Source organism: Lactuca virosa, chromosome 8 (assembly GCF_052849685.1).
Source record: "Lactuca virosa cultivar CGN04683 chromosome 8, Lactuca_virosa_CGN04683_v6, whole genome shotgun sequence".
NCBI classification, from domain to species: domain Eukaryota; kingdom Viridiplantae; phylum Streptophyta; class Magnoliopsida; order Asterales; family Asteraceae; genus Lactuca; species Lactuca virosa.
The window spans coordinates 366,921,355-366,939,726 of NC_136433.1; positions in this window are offsets into that span (position 1 = coordinate 366,921,355).

An 18,372-nucleotide genomic window follows, 5' to 3' on the forward strand; every position below is an offset into this window, starting at 1 on the left:
TTTGAAAGGCTTAGGACTAATAACTCATTCCGGGTCCTTTTCCTTGTTTGGATGTGGGCTTATAGTACCGGTTATTTGTCCGAATGTCGTTTAAATTTTACTTATATATAAAATAGTATATGTATATAAATATAATAGTTATTTCATCAGTTTAACTACCTTTGTAACATGCTGAGCAAGGGATTACATGCAAACATGGTTATATACACATTCAGAAAGTACATATAAATTATAATAGGTATAATTTATACATAGAACAATAATTCATGATACAATAATACACAGTCTTACAAGAAACTAGGGTTTTGATACAGAACAAATCAAGGTTTACACTTATCAAATACATGTTTGAAATACTAAATCAAGAACATACTGTCAATCATTTATTTCAGAATGATTGGGTTTTCATAACTAATATACATGTAACGTTTATATGCTTTTTATGAGACATTCAATTCAGGTTGTTTAATTCATTTTAGACAATCAAGGTAAAGCCCTGACATTATAACGAGAATCTCCAGCCGGGGATCGAAACAAGTTGTGTGTAGATCTATATCGGGATTGACAACCCCGCACTCAGGCTGCTAGCTACAGTCAGGCATACACGCCGATGAGTGGCAATTGTTATCACCAGTTTAAACGCCCACAAAGTGTTTGTTTCAGGACATCCGTCATAGTATGGTTATAATAACTCATTAAAAAGATATTAACAATACGTTAGTGTATAAACAACTAAACGAAAGTACACCTTCAAAGTACCAGTTTACAGAATACAAAATACAATGGTTTAATACAGTTTTCAATAACAGCTGGTGGAGCCAGACACACTCTCAGTTACAAGTTTTCATAAAGGAATACAAATACAAAACATTAATACAAAAAGAACAGTTTTATGGGAATAAAACTACTCTTTATATACAACAGAATATATAGGATTTTCTGGAACAGTTTACTTATACAAGATACAGCGATACTCTTTAAACATAAACACTTATGCACTCACTCAACTTTATATTGATACTCTTTTTTCAAATTACTTGTATTCTCAGGGAAATAATACACAGGTACTCCCCGAGCTTTTTGAGAAGATGGAGCTACTTTGAGTCATATGTTCTTTTTTATAACTATATTTTGGTTCAATATTCGATGGTTGAACACATGTAAATACTTATACCTTTTAAATACAATGGTTGTTTGTACTTTGATTACTATGATGCATGTGTTGTGATACTACAATTGAAGTCCTCCACCCCCAGACGTTTCCGCCGTCTGGTTTGGGGGTGTGACATAAAGTCCTTAATATAACACCCAATATGAAATATTAAGGCTAGGACCCAACACAATATTTTATAACTTTGAAGAGGGATGCCGTAGTCCAAGCTATAGAATATTTGAAGGTAGGCGAATGACGATTCACCAATTTCCACCATGAAAAACGAAATAATTTATTAGATTTTAATTGGATTTGAAACTCCTGGATCCTTTGAGATTCATTGAACTTTTCAATGGCATGTTTCAATCTTGATTGTGCCCTCTCAAGTTTTGTGACTGGGATGCCGAGGATCATAAAACAAGGTGTGAATAACCATCCTAATATACTTGGTACCCTTAATATTTACCACTCAATCGATGTGCCGGTTAACCACACGCGCTCCACCGATACTATGATAAACATTAAGTTACCCTTTGCCTATCTTGTTAAATCCAGGTTAGTGTGTCGGTTAACCACACGCACTCCACTAACGACTTAAGCAAGGTGAAAAGTGTAATTTAATTGGTTAGCACCAAATTCACATTTTCCTAAGTAACTAAGATTGGGAATTTATAAAAGTTTTAGTTGCTTAGTATTTATCATTAATACTTTTAATGAAGGGAGAATTATAGTCCTTATCCTACCCGTTCGGCTAACGATCCTCCACCAGTCAAGGAAGCGGTAGGTGAGAGTGGACACCCATTAAACTGCCATTTTATAGGCAGTAACCGTATACCCCCCTTATAGACCGGCTTCGTGAATGAGGCCTACTAACGGTAAGACTGACTTTATCTTATACATATATATATATATATATATATATATATATATATATATATATATATATATATATATATATATATATATATATATATATATATATATATTATCTTATAATACTATAAAGTATAAGGGTTGAATTTTAACTTTTAAAACTCTAGGGTTTGGAATTAAAGTGTGTGTGAAACTTTACAAATTCCTAAACTTGAGGGCAAGTTTTGAACTATTCAAAAACTTTTCAATTCCATAACTTATGTGTTTAAAGTAGATTTAATGAAAAACTCTTCAAGTTCCATAACTTGAGGACAAGTTATGGAAGACTTTAAAACATTTAATAATGAGACTCTCCATTTTTCATATCTTATAGAAATCTTATGAGTTTTAATAATCATAAATGTGGCTTTTCATATAACTTGAGGACAAGTTACAAAAACACATATTATGAACGACTTTTAGATTAATTTGGATTGAAAACATATTATCACATAACTTTTCTATTAATCTAAATAAACTCATAAGAACAAGATAATTCAAAACAAACAAGTTTCATGTAATTATCCTAACCATTAAACTAATACAAAACATGAATCTATTGACAATTATCTATGAAATTTGGATTAGCATGAACATTACCACATCAAAACAGGTTTCCAAGTTCAAAAACAGCTTATGGTAATGTTCCTTGTCCAATTCCAGCCAAAAACCTTGAATATATGCTGTCAGGGGGTCCGCATCGTCGAGTGAATGAACCACCTCAACGAATTGGATGATTTTACACATGGACTCGTCGAGTCCCCTGTCCAGACAGCAAAAAATTCGATTTTTCAGCTTTTTTCAGCAAATTGCATCAAGTATAAAAGAAAACAAACCTGGCCCTGATAAAACTGAAGGGTTTTGAGCATTCTAACACTCCTATGGTGTACATGCAACCCTAAATACCTTGGATCTATGTTTTCTCTATTATACATGGAAACTTGAACTTTCCAAGGTATTACCCTAACTAGCATACAATCTTTGATACTTGGGTAATATGAACAAGTTATAAGACATACCTTTTGATGAAGCTTGAAGTCTTGATCTTTAAGAGCTTAGCCCCAATAGTGTAGAAGCCTCAAGTGGAATCACAAATCACTAAGAACACCTTGGAAAAACTTGAGAGAATAGTAAGCACACTAGAAATGACCCACTCTTGTATCCTCACACACTAGTGCCATTTCTAGTGCCAAAGACCTCTTTATATAGTATAGAGGATTAGGGTTTCATCCATGTAAACCTTAATACCCATGCCCTTTCATTTCCATAGGATCCATGGGTTAAGAACTCAATGGACTATCCATGCAAGCTTAGCCCAACCTAAATGAACTTGGCCCATACTATATATATATATATATATATATATATATATATATATATATATATATATATATATAAGTCCAAATTTAATTAGTTCCTTTTGATCACTAAATTAATTCTAAATTAATTCTTGATCACTACTAATTAAATAATATGATTCCATATTAATATATTAGAACATATAATATATCAATATTAATCATAAACATACTATTCTCAAAAGACTATCCATATAAATTGTTTCGATGAAGTGCAACCCAAATGGACCATGCCAAATCGGGTCAAGTACATAGCAATTATAGTTATGGGCTTAGACACTAATCCAACATGTTAGAGGTTCCTTCATCGCATGATTCTTGAATCTCTTCAAGATCAATTTGCCTCCCACTGTCCTCTTGGCATATGAGTTCTCGCTCTAAAAAAACTCCTCTCCTCGCAACGAAGACAACATTGTCACTCGGTCTATAAAAGAGATATCAAAAAGACTTCTACGGATAGACGATGAAAATACACTACTTACTACAAGGTTCGAGCTTGTCGTGAGTCTCTCGTCTTACGAAAGCTTCGCAACCCCAAACCTTGATATGTGCCACCGAGGGAACTCTCCCTGTACACATCTCGTGAGGAGTTTTGGCAACCTTCTTAGTTGGGACTAGATTAAGGATATGGGTGGCAGTCTCTAAGGCATACCCCCAGAATGAGATAGGTAACAAAACTCGACTCATCATAGAACGAACCATGTCCAACAAGCTCGATTGCGCCTCCCATCCACAACATTCAACTGCGGTGTCCTGGGTGGCATCAATTGCGAAACGATTCTGAATTACTTGAGGTAGTCGTGGAATTCAATACTAAGATACTCACCTCCTCGATCGGATCGGAGCACCTTAATTTTCCTGCACAACAGATTCTCCACTTCTTGCTTAAACTCTTTGAACTTTTCAAAGGTTTCTGACTTGTGCTGGATTAAGTAGATATACCCATATCTGTTATAATCATCAGTAAAAGTTACATAGAAGCGGGTTTCATCCCTTATGGGGGATATAAAAGGTCCACATACATCCGCATGTATGAGATCCAATAAACCCTCACCCCTTTCACAAGTACCAGTGAAGGGTGACTTGGTCATCTTTGTAAGTAAACAAGATCCGCATGTGTCATCCGATTTGAGGTCGAATGACTCCAACACTTAAACAAGATTAGCAATCCGTAGCAAACACTTTAAAACTTCCACACTTATATCTAATCTGCAAAATACATTAAGGACTGAATGTAATCCATATTCTCGCTAAAAATCTTTTGACAACTTGCTTTAACTTAACACTTTTCTTCAAAACTCAATTTAACCAATATTGTTTTTAATCTTGCTATTACAATCTCATTTCAAATAAATTTCAATGGATAGATGTGCTTTTGAGGGCACATAAACCATTTTAAACATTGCTTACCATTTTGACACGTTTTCGAAAAACTAGAAACATTTTCTTTTATAATCGTGTTTAAACTCTTTGCTACAAAACATAGACCTATGACATTGAAGTTCAATTTATGTGTAAAAGCTTCATTGAATCTTCAAAACACTTTTGTTTTGACACTTTTAACAGCTTTCTCATTTAGACATTGTAATTTACTTTAATGTGTTTTCTCGAAACCCAACATGATATTTATGAAAATTTCTACTTCAAACATGTTTATAAGACATCTCTAATGCTTGTATTTCAAAACATACCTTATTTGTGTTCTTTGCTTCAATATAGTTTTATAATCTATAAAGTTTTTAAAATTTATAGCATTTGAAAAGTTAGTGTTCACTTTTAAATTTCTAGTGATACACTCTCAACAATGAATAATTATTCTTATAAATATATTGAGTCTTTACCTTATCCATTTTAATCATTCTTGGACTTCAGTCTAAAAAGTCAAAATTGTTAGATTTTCAATTGCCATTTGTAGAGCTTCTTCTTTTTCACAAATGGAGTTTAACTTAATAGATAACTTATGAATTTTTAGCAATCCTTAGCAAACACTTTAAAACTTCCACATTTATATCTAATCATCAAAATACATTAAGGATTGAATTTTGAAGTATTTCTCAACTCATATTTTTTTTATCTACCTATATGTACTGTTCTTAAAATTTTAACAATAGAAATCATTGCCGCTACCTTCCTTTTACTTTCCTCCGAACTTGATTTCTCGCTCTCCTTCTGATTTTAGATCTCGCACGCCCATAATAGTAACATAATACATTGTCTAACTTTGTTTCTGTCTATTTTGCTTCTCCTGGTATCATGTTCGTATACATAAATACTAGAAGTCTCCCCTTTCGTTTTGAGCGATTAATACGTATATTGTCGTGAGGCATACTTTTGATTTAGTCAACTTTGATATATTTAATTACGCCTTTTATCACATACATTTTATTTTTATTATGAAATCTAGAGTAAGTAAGTAATTTGTATTTACATTTGTTCTTTCGTTCTAAATTCGGAAACTTGATTGAAAAATGCAATTTTCATTGTATTTTCCTTTCAATTAATACACAAGATGAATACCCTTGTTCTTATAATTTTTCTAAATCTAGAAAATATATGTGAAGAATACATTTCTTATGTTTCATCTTTTCTGTAAAAACATGAAAAGTTTTAAATGTTACGATTATTTATCCTTCAAATGATTGTTTTTGTAGGATCATTAAATTGAGAATGCACTATTTTCAATGATCGATATTTTTACTCCTTTCTTAAAATAGCATTCTACTTTACAATTTTCAGTGAGTTCCTAAACTCTCAAACTTGTTTTCATAAATACTCTGACTCCTCTTAAACTTCTATTTGTCTTGACTTAGACAATTAGTCAATTTTACAAAAAGCGTAATATCAATATTTCTATAAAAAAAATTCCCTTAATGACGACTTAAACATTTAATTTTAATTTATCTTTTTATTATTTTACTACTTCATTTGATCGTCACTCATGTATCTTCATTATCTTGAAATTATTAAACAATCTGATAATAGTGAGATTACTTATCGTTTCTAAACACTCAAATTGCTATCTAGACAAGGTGATTTAATTTATCATAAACTTGCCTCGCCTCCATTTGCGACAACGACTCTCTAAATATATTTATTCTTCGAATAAGGTTTTATTATTGTAAGAGTAACTGTAATAGTAATTATAGCCTCGGAGATCCTCAATAATTTCGTATTTTATTTTGTAGACGACACTTAAATAGCCTTTACATTTGAGATGTACCAAAACTTCGTTGCTTACCCTTAATGCGTATCTTTAGGAACTTACCCTCGATTGCTTCTTCTTTCCATTCGTGCTACTCCTTATTTCATACTATTTATATTTTCTATATTTAATAGCCAACCCGGAAGCGAACAAATTGTTCTTAATCCCTTCTATATTAGATGGCGAATTTACACTTAGTGCTAATTTAGAATGCGACTTAAGGATCAATGCGGATTTAACGCTCAGTGTAGTTGGTGCTTCATCAAAACTTATATCGCTCTCTTAAATCAGATAATATCTAACTAGATGATCTTTTTCGACTAGGTCGCCATGGTTGGATCATGATTTCCATGATCCTAATTTCTCGCAATCTAAATTGTAGAACTCGAATTAAGGAAACATTAATTTGACTATAGCTAAAGAATTGGGTTCTTCCTTTGAGGAAATAAACCCAAAATAATGAAAGAACACTTCACGTCACCACCTCTCCAGCTACACAATTGTATTCGACTGAGTTCTAATAGAATACATCACGAATTGAATTTCGGGGTGAAATTCTTTCAACCGAGGGAGAATGTGACAACCGTGAAAATTCGAGTCGGTTCTAGATTTGAATAAACTTAGTTGCAAGTATAGGCACGACACATACTAGACTTTATAACTAGAAGCTAAGTTATAACCTACTAGAAACTCGGAAACAAGTAAAATTGAAGGATAGTGTACTTAGATTTCACATTGATATGTGAATTCTACCACTAGTTAAGTGTAGTGACTATCCATATTTAGGTCACTCTTTGACTCGAACTCTTTTCATGAATCATATACACACATCATTCACTTGAACTATAAGTAGAAATTAGGTAAAAGTCTCATAGAAACTTAAGTCAAAGTTGAAGACTAGGACTAGTATACATGGTTCTTCAAGTTCACTTGAATCTCGAAACCACTACATATAAATGCCAATAAACCGACAAAAATGAATTACAAACATTATTTATAACTATAAAAGAGTTATAATACCATAAGATAATTTGAAACCTCAAATAATTCAATTTATTTTGATATCCAAATATTTATTAACTCTCAAAAACCTTTAATGCCCTAAAAACTCACATTTATAAACTTTAACCTTAAAAATTCTATAAAAATAATTATGAAGCTTCTAATATGTTCTTATAATAATTAAAATTATGAAAATGCATTCAAGAAAATAATAAAATTTAACTCATTAACATTTACCCTTATTCATAAATTAAGGTCCTTAATGGAAAGTTGGCTGAGGATGTTTACATGGCTCAACCAGAGGGTTTTGTCGATACAATATACCCTAATAGAGTGTGTAAGCTTGATAAATCCATTTATGGATTGAAACAAGCATCTCGCAGATGGAATCTTTGCTTTGATGAGAAAGTCAAAAAGTTTGGCTTTTCTAGGAGTGAGGATGAGTCTTGTGTGTATGTCAGGGCTAGTGGGAGCATAGTTAGCTTCTTGGTGTTGTATGTGGATGACATACTTCTCATAGGAAACGACGTCCCAACCTTGCAGGAGGTTAAGTCCTGGCTTGGGAAGTGTTTCGCTATGAAGGACCTTGGGGAAGCTGCCTATATCCTAGGGATAAGGATATTGAGAGATAGGAGTAAGAGACTAATTGGACTTAGTCAAAGTACTTATGTGGATAAGGAACTGAAGAGGTTCAGTATGCAAGATTCCAAGAAAGGAGAATTACCAATCCAGAGTAATGCCAAGCTGAGTAAGACTCAGAGTCCGAGTACAGAGGCTGAGATAGCTGAAATGAGTCATATACCATATGCTTCCGCTGTGGGCTCGATCATGTATGCTATGACTTGTACTCGCCCTGATGTGGCCTTTGCTTTGAGCATGGTCAGTAGATATCAAGGGAACCCTGGCAAGGCACACTGGACAGCGGTAAAGAACATTCTCAAGTATCTGCGGAGGACTAAGGATTGGGTCCTTACCCTCGGGGGCAGTGATGACTTGAGAGTGGAAGGATATAGCGATGCTAGCTTTCAGACTGATAGGGATAATTTCCGCTCTCAGTCAGGCTGGGTCTTTATCCTAAATGGAGGGGCAATTACTTGGAAAAGTTCCAAGCAGGAGACAGTAGCTGATTCTACTTGTGAATCAGAGTACATAGCAGCAAGTGAAGCAGCTAAGGAGGCGATATGGCTAAAGAACTTCATCGGAGACCTTGGAGTTGTACCAGCTATAAAAGAGCCAATGGAAATTTTCTGTGACAGCGAAAGTGCGGTTGCTTTGGCTAAGGAACCAAGAGATCACGGGAGATCTAGGCACATTGACAGAAAATACCATTTCATAAGACATCGAATAGAAGAAGGACTCCTCGTGGCTAAGAGGGTATCATCAGATGAGAACCCGGCAGATCCCCTCACGAAGGGACTGAGCAGGGTTAAGCATTTACAGCATGCGAGGCGCATTGGGCTGAAGGATGATATTAGTTTCAATAATTAGATTCCTGAAACTTGTAAAATGTAATTGACATTTGATGATAAATAAAAGTTGTTATTTATTTATGAGTAAGGTGTTACTATCTTATGTTGATTGTTTACTATGTTTCAATTTTGCATGTTTTTACTTCCAGAATAATTATGTTATTATTCAAACCATCCACAGTCAGTCAAACTTTGGAAGTAAGTATTGATTTAAGACTGTCATGAATTTGGCTTGTATGATTTGTCTAAAAGTGCTTTGGACAATGAAATGGTTGCTACAACATTCATGAGTACTCATAAGGGCTGAGTATTGGATCCAACCCACGCTCACTTGCATCACTTCATGGAATTTATCTCGAGTGATCGTGAGACGGTAATATCATATAAATCTTCAAACCTAGAGATATGAGTTGTTGACTATGAGTTGGTTATTCATTGATTGCACGAAAACGCATTGGTAACTCGATGTCATAAAACGTGCCTTTGTGAGTAATTCAACAAGTAGTTAGTACAAGCATATCAGTCGAAGTTTATCTGTTCCTTCTAGAAATAGAAGCGATATCTGGGCCCCTCGATGATTTGGTTTTGACCTATGTACCGGGCCCGGTCAGAACCTAATTGATGTGTTCAATTTAGTTCTATGTCGAAACAAATCAGAGATCGAGAAACAAATGCTGGACAATAAGTAAGACCATGTTCCATGTGTTTGTCCGGCTGATATCATGAGAACAGAGGATTATATGATCACTTATCTTAAATGGCGTATCATCATCATCTCAGTTCCGAGAGACTTTGAAAGAGCTACGATTGCTAGTCGGATTTTGAAGTCATATTCGCAAATATAGTTATTAGACTTATCCAAGTGGGAGACTGTTGGATATAGTGTCTAAGTCCATAACTTTATTTGGTATGTACTTGACCCGACCCGGCATGGTCCATTTGGGTTGCATGGCATTGCAATACTTGGATAGACTAAATGAGAGAATAAGGCACTTATGATTATTAATATATTATAAGTTCTAATATATTAATAATAGTATTATTTAATTAGTATTGATCAAGTATTAATCTAGGATTAATTTGGTGATCAAAGTGAGACTAATTAAATATATAGGGTTGATTATGACAATCATCAATTCTTTTATGGTGGATTAATGATCCATAGTTTATGGGTTATGGATGTAACCAAATGGAGCTCCATGGATGGTCCATGGGAGTTACAAATCCATGGGTCATGGGAAATCAAGAGTCATGAAAATTAAGGGCATTCATGTGTAAACCCTAATTGTGACAACACTATAAAAGGAACCCTATAGCTAGCAAAAAGTGGAGCTAGTGGACATAGTGTTACTAGAGAGGGCATAACCAATTTTGAGTGCTAGAAGTATTCTCTCAAGTTATTCCAAGTCTTGTGGTGTTGTGTGAAGCATTTGAGGCACAACATTTGGGGTGCTAGGCTCACAAAGTCTTGAAGGAATCCAAGCAACAACAAGGTATGTATTTCTACTAGTTTTATGTTTTATGTAATCCCCATGCCATGCTAGTTAGGAAATAACCTTGAAAAAGTAATTTGCATGTATATAGAGAAAACATAGATTCAAGGTTATTAGGGTTGCATGTACACTTAGGAAGTGTTAGAATGCTCAAAACCCATCAAACATTCCATCAAATCTTGGTGCATCTCGTACGGGATAGTAGTCCTCGTAGGATTTTTGGAGTTCAGCAGTCATTGTTGCGAGCATGATGCAATGAACCTTCGTAGCATCTCGCTCATGAGTTTTGTGAGCATCAATTTCTTCAGGAGTAGCAGTGTTGACATTAACCTCTTTCAGCTCCTTATCGAGAACATACTCTTTGTCCTCATAGTGTGTGACCATGCGAATGTTGCGGATCCAATCATTGAAATTGGTCCCATCAAATATCACCCTCCCACACAAGTTCATGAGTGAAAATGAGCCAGTAGGGGTCGAGCCAGAAGCGTTGTTGTTGTTGTTTTGAGTACACATCTGAAATAGAAAAGGAATAAAGTTTAGATTAGATAATAGTCCCGAATTAAACACCCAAATGAGAAATTAGGGCTAGGACCCAACAAGATTAATTACAATTCAGAAGAGGGATGTCGTAATCTTATTGCAAATAACATGAAGGTAGGTAAATGATGATTTACCAATTTCCACCATGAAAAACGATAAGAACTTTAAGTTTTAAATGAATTGAAATTCCTAGATTCGTTTGAGATTCATTGAACTTTTCAATGGCATGTTTAAATCTCGATTATTCCCTTCAAGTTTGTGACTGCGATACCGATGATCATAAACAAGGTGTGAATAACCATGCACATATACTTTGTACTCACTATGTCATTTACCACTTAATCAATGTGTCGGTTAACCACACACGCTCCATTGATCTATGATAAACATCAAGCCACCCTTTGACACCTATGCTAGTCCCAAATTAGTGTGTCGGTTAACCACACACGCTCCACTAACGACTTGGCAAGGTGCAAAGTGTAATTTCATGGAATAACATACATTTTCACATTTTTCCTAAAGTAACTAAGATTGGGAATTTTATAAAAAATCATTTAGTTACTTTATTGTAATCAATATACTTATTAATGAGGAATTTGTTGCCCCATCCTACCCATTCCGCTAACGACCCTCCACCAACCAAGGAAGCGGTGGGTGACAGTGGACACCCATTAAACTGATATTTTATAGGCAGCAACCTTATACCCCCCCTATAGATCGGCTTCGTGAATGTGGCCTACTAAGGGTAAAACTAGCTTTATCTTATACATATATATTTTATTAATCTTTTAATATTATAATAGTATAAGGGTTGAATTTTAACGTTTAAAACGCTAGGGTTTAGAATTTAAATATTTCAAAATTAAAACTATTAATCAAAAATTTTAAATTCCAAGACTTGATGGCAAGTTTTGAAACTTTTCAAAACATTTTTTATATCAAATTTGAAAAATAATTAATTAATCATGTCATTAATATTTATCACATAATTTGACCTAATCTAATATTCTTAACACGATAATTCAAATTCAAAATACAAATAATTAATTTTATCTTATAAAACAAGTAATTATCTAATTTATGAAAATTATCCTTCAATTGAATTAGGATAATCAATACCATATTGAAAAAATCGAGTTTTATCAGTCAAAATTGTTTTGGGTAATTATCCCAATTCAATTTTAGTCAACATCCTGAAAAATCAGCCACCAGACGAGCCGACTCGCCGAGTCACGGAACTGGACTTGTCGAGTAGCCCAGACTCGTCGAGTTTATCTGGTGACTCGACGAGTCCATCAGTCAGAGGCTGGATTTTTCCATTTTTGAGCTTGAACAAATTAGCTATGCATCAAATACAAAAGAGAAACGATCTAGTGTCTGATACCATTGTTGGGTTATGAGCAAAATAACATTCCTATGATGTTCATGCAAACCCTAATGCTTGGATCTAGTTTTTCTAATTATACATGAAATATTTGTTCAAGACTTGCAAACCATAATCTATCATACAACAAAAACTAAATCAACATAAATAAACTAGTAAGAATGTTACCTTTGATCGTTGCTTGAAGATCTTGAGCTTTTGAGAACCTTAGCACCTCAAATGTTGTGCCTCTAATAGATCACAAACACCAAACCAAGTTGGAGAATGATGGAGAGAGAGGAATGGAGGCTCAAAATCGGCTGGAACTCTTCTAGCATTTCAAAGTGGCCGATTTCACTATCCCAAGGGGTCCTTATATAGATGCAAAATTAGTGTTTCAGTCAAATCCCTAACCTGGTTGCCTAAGGCCTAAGCAGCCCATAGGAATCTTTCAGAATTGGTTTTTCAATCGTTTATTGCCTTTGGACTCAATCTGGAATGTAATAATTTTCTTCAAAGCATGTGCTAGAATAGAATTATTTATACACTGAACCAGCATCTTCAACTCTTTTGGATAATTTTCAATCGAAGGATGAAACCAGACGTTGTAGGATTGAATCTTCATGTTTGGCACAAAAACTTCGTCTTTAGGTGTGCAGAATTGATCGATAGTGGTGTTTATAGTAGACATGTTGATTAAGATGAGAATTTTGACTATGATCAGAACGTAGGGTTAGGGTTCTTGCATAAAGTAAGTAAATGAGGTGACATTAACCCCATCCTCCATGTGTACATGTAATGAGCACTTTTATTTATCCACGATAAAGCAACTGGAACATCACATCCCAATGGTTAATTCGTTATCATCAATAAAATCGAACATTCATGAAGCTTTAACAATTTACAAGGACCGGACTTTGATAGTTAAGCTCGGGCCTCATTCACATATTGGAATAACAAATGAAATCAAAAGCCAAACTTTGCAAAATCTTGGTGTGGTTTGGTAATACCCAAAAGCTCAAGGATTTCAGTGCCTATGTGTTTCAAAAGAAAATATAAAATCAAAATAATAAAAATCTTGATGGTGTGATATCAAGGAAATTTTGATATAAAGGCAGTAAGATCTCGGGAAAATATACTCTTCCTTTGATATCAAGAGAAAAGTCGAAGTGCTTGTGAGGTTTCCCATGAATTACAATCGAATACTTATAGAGAAGTATCGAATGCCTCTTTTAACAAGATTGAAAAGTAGGCTTAATTTTCAAACAAGTTCTCAACTTAACATAAGAGCGAAACATCGTAAGAAAATACTTGTGTGATTTGTGTAATGAACAACAAGTAAGCTTTGAAAATTTGAAGTGGCTAAAGATTGAAGTAAATGTTCAGACGAAAACATCATTTCATAAATAAAAATAAGGAACTGAATCTATTAGAAAGAAATGACTTAGGATTAGTACATTTGGTTAAGATCACCCATAAGGAATGAAAAGGATATTTTGAACATTTAAAAAGGTACATTGAAACTTGATGTTTCATTCATCAATTCCTTGTAAAAAACCTGAACAATACAATTTTTCACCGTCAATTACTTAAGGTATAAGGTTTGTTGGGTCTCACCCTCATCATGGAAAAATGATTTAGGATCATAAACACATATTAAGATGTGCGTCATGGTCTGTGCAAGGGTAAGAACTTTGGGGGTGAAAAAGATTGGTTACAAGAATTCATTATACCTTTGCGAAATATCTATTAGATGGAACGGTTTAGTATTTTCTCGTGGCTCAGACAAAAAGTGATCATCATTTTTACACATGGCAGTTTTATGTGGTGACGATTTAGTAACCTACTTTCCACGTGGCATTACACGATTCGGCAACGTCTGAATTCAAATTTAACGTCGGTTATTTAAAGAAGTTGATCTTTCCAAATCCAACTTTACGTTTCCAGAATTCACGCAAAATCCCTAACTGTTCTTAGCAAATTTTCTAGAAAAATTCTCTCTCAATTCCTTTCAATGGATGCTAAACAAAAAGTTGTTGATCAATTCAACACTAAGTATGAAGAAATTTCTCAAGCTACGATGAAGATTCAACACAATAACCTCTGGTTCAATCCTTCGATCAGCGAGTATCCTGAAGAATAGCAAATGTTGGGGGTAAGTATTGAACGACTCTATTCTTGATCATGCATTATCATCAACTTTTGAAATTCCAATGCAGTGGTTATCTCTGGCTACCTCTACTGTTGTTTATAATAGGAACACTGGATTTATTACGTTCAAGTTGACCTCGCTCATGAAAAAGAAACTTACCAAGAAGAAGTTTTCCCAAATCCTAAAGCTTCCTTCTACATGAGAGTTTTATGAAGTTACAACTGACCAGGTAATTCACATGTTCAATGAAATGGGTCATCAAACCACTCTGTTTGCTATCAGTCACTTTCAAAAAGTAGAATATTCCAAGTTTTTCGAGTTTTTATTTGGTAGTATTCTTCGATGTTTGACTGGTCGAAGTCCTGGATTGGAGAAGGCCAAGCTTGAAGTTTATTCTATTATGGTTGGCATATACTATGGGTTGAATATTGATTACGCATCACTACTTTGGGTGGAATTTGGGAATTTGATTTCTCATTCTAAAATGACAACTGAAGTTTCGAGTGCTAGCTTATGGGGACTGATTTTAAGGAAAGTATATTCTCATGAAAGTATTCTTATTCCTTCTGATGTTGATATTGCTCAATTTGCTCTGATAACTATTCCTAAGATTAATGTTGATGATGTTACGATTTTTCCTATGGTTGCTCGAATTCCTGATGCGATGCTTAAATTAGTTAAACCTACTAATCAATTATTGGTTGATTATCGAGCTTCTATGAATCCTACTCCCACTATTATTCGTCCACAAATAGTTACATCTCATGGTGCAGAGGGATCAACCAAGGCAGCTAAAGGCCACAAAAAGAAGAATCAAGTTGCGAAACCAAAGCCAGCTGAGGAAGAAATGGTTAAGGAGACCATACCTACAAAGACAGGAAAGGGGGTACTGAAGAAAATGAAGAAAATTGTTACTGAAAAACCATCACAGTCAAAACCCATGAAACCATTAGAGAAACAAGTGGAAAGACAATGAGAGAAAGCTGCTAAGGAGGTTGGTACTCCTATTGTTGAAACCACAACTATAGCATATGAAATTCCTACTCAAACCACTATTCCGAATAAATCAAAAAGGATTCAGTTGAAGATTACAAGGAGGGGAGTTATGATGAGGGGATTTTCGACTCCTATTTATCCAGCATCTAATAAGCAAAAAGCTTTAGATATGGTTCAAAAATTGAAGAAGAATAAGTCTACTCTTGTTGAGGAACCGATGGAGAAATTCATAGTTGAAACAGATCATGATAGTGAAGATACGGATGATGCTCCAAACAGAATTTTTCCCATTTCACCCAGGTATCATACATTTTTCAAACCGACTTTCGGGGAAACAAGTACTCCTGATGTCACTACACACATATCTAATATGGATGCAAACATCAATTATGGTGAACAACCAAGTACATCAATCCCTAAGAAGACGAAAGTGACACCACCCGAGCTTTCTCATTCTGAGTCCAATATGGAGGAGTACAAATGTGACAGTCGTCAAAATTCGAGTCGGTTTTAGATTTGACTAAACTTAGTTGCACATATAGGCACTACACATACTAGACTTAGTAACTAGAAGCTAAGTTATAACCTACTAGAAACTTGGAAACAATTAGAATCAATGGATAGTGTGCATAGATTTCACATTGATATGTGAATTCTATAACTACTTAACTGTAGAGACTATCCATATTCGGGTCATTCTTTGACTCGAACACCATTTCATGAATCATATTCACACATCATGCACTTGACCTAGAAGTAGAAATTAGGTCAAAGTCTCATAGAAACTTAAGTCAAAGTTGAAGAGTAGGACTAGTATACTTGATTCCTCAATTTCGTTTAAATCTCAGAATCACTACATAGAATGCCAATAAACCGCTAAAAATAAATTACAAACACTATTTCTAATTTGAATAAGAGTTATGAAACTCTAAAATAGTTTGAAGTCTCAAAATTCAAGTAATTTTGATATCCAAAGATTTACAAACTCTCAAAAACCCTAAATGCCCTAAAAACTCACATTTATAAACTTTGACCTTAAAAATTCTATAAAAATAATCATGAACCTTATAATATGATCTTATAACAATTAAAATTATGAAAATGCATTCAAGGAAAATGAAATTTAACTCATTAACATTTACCCTTAATTTATAAACCAAAAATCAAGAGTTTTATGCATAAAAACTAGGTTAAGGTGCACATTTTATAAAAAGTTGGATATTTTTATAAAAGATTTGAATTTTTATAAAAGAAACAAGAGAGAGGGAGCCTCTCCTCCCCTAAAATCGGATCCCTCTCTCCCCATATCTCTCTCTCACACTCTCATTCTCCAACACACACATCTCTCTTCTTTCTCTCTCTAGAAAACTCTCTCTACCTTCTCTCTACTTTTTCTCTCCAAACACCACTCCATTCTCTCTTCCTCCCTCTAAAGAACCAATAAATATTCCAGAAAACAAACCCAAGAACACTCCTCAAACTCGAAATCTTCATCATCTTGTGGTATTCTTGAAGGTAAAATCGATTTCTACTTCACTTTTCCTTCAAGTTTTGCTCTTTTCTTACACTTTCTCCTTCTTCATCTTCTTCAAACTTGTTTTCTTTTTGTTAAAATGGTTTTTAGAACATGATGGATGTGTTTTAACACCATGCATGTATGATAAACAAGGTTGCATGTTCATGATCTTAGTGCAAAAATCGATTTTAAGGATTAAAACATCAAACTCAAGTTAAGAGTTTTTGAGAAACAAAATTTTCTTCATAAATGCATGTATACATTTTGATAAGTTTTAATCTTTTGATCTCTGGAAACATGACCAAAATATGAGGTTATCATGATATATTTAAAATACTTCAAAAGGTTTACTCAAGGAAATGATGAAAACCCACTTTTCTAACCAATCATCATGCATGCAATCTGCCAGATTTCTTTACCTGACTTTACACTGTCATATCTCACTCATTTCTTAGCCAAAATTCGTGATTCTTTTTCTGAAATATAATATTTTGAGATAGCTTTCAAACCCATCTGACCTCACTGAAAATTCCAAAATTTAGATTTTTACCAATTTTTACAAAACTGTTGCTCAAACAGCACTTTCCTTATGAACATTTGTTTTGTGTTGCATGTTCAAAGGACTTATTCATCACTAAAAATCATTCAAAAATTATTTTGAACTCTTAATATCATGTATTAATAGGTACAAAAAGATCTTGATTCAAGAGTCTTTGTAACATGTTGCAAAAATTGTCAAAGTAACATCACTAATCTTTGCATAAATCACAAGAACCAAGTTTTCTCTATAATTTATTGAGCCTTTAGGCATGGTGTTCAACATCAAAAATAAGAACACAAATTGTCATTGTTATCAAATTGTATGAAGATGCATTCTGGAAATTTTCAGCTCAATATATATTTTTTTTATTTTTATATGAAAATAATAAGAAAATAAAGTGTTAAATCATATAAAATACTTAAGCTAGTAAATAAATTATGGAAAAATTCTTGGATCATCCCTTAAGTTAATAAACATCTCCCATTAAGTTTCATCCATTTTTGTTACTGTTTAATATGGTTTTGAATTTTCTTTTTGTTTAGCTCTAATAAATCATAAAACCACATTAGGGAATATAAAAATGGTATCTAATAATTTTCGCAGCTTATACTCTCTGTGGAACACTTAGAAAAATATTTTCAGAATTTTTCATAGTGTATTCCTATGTTTCTCCGA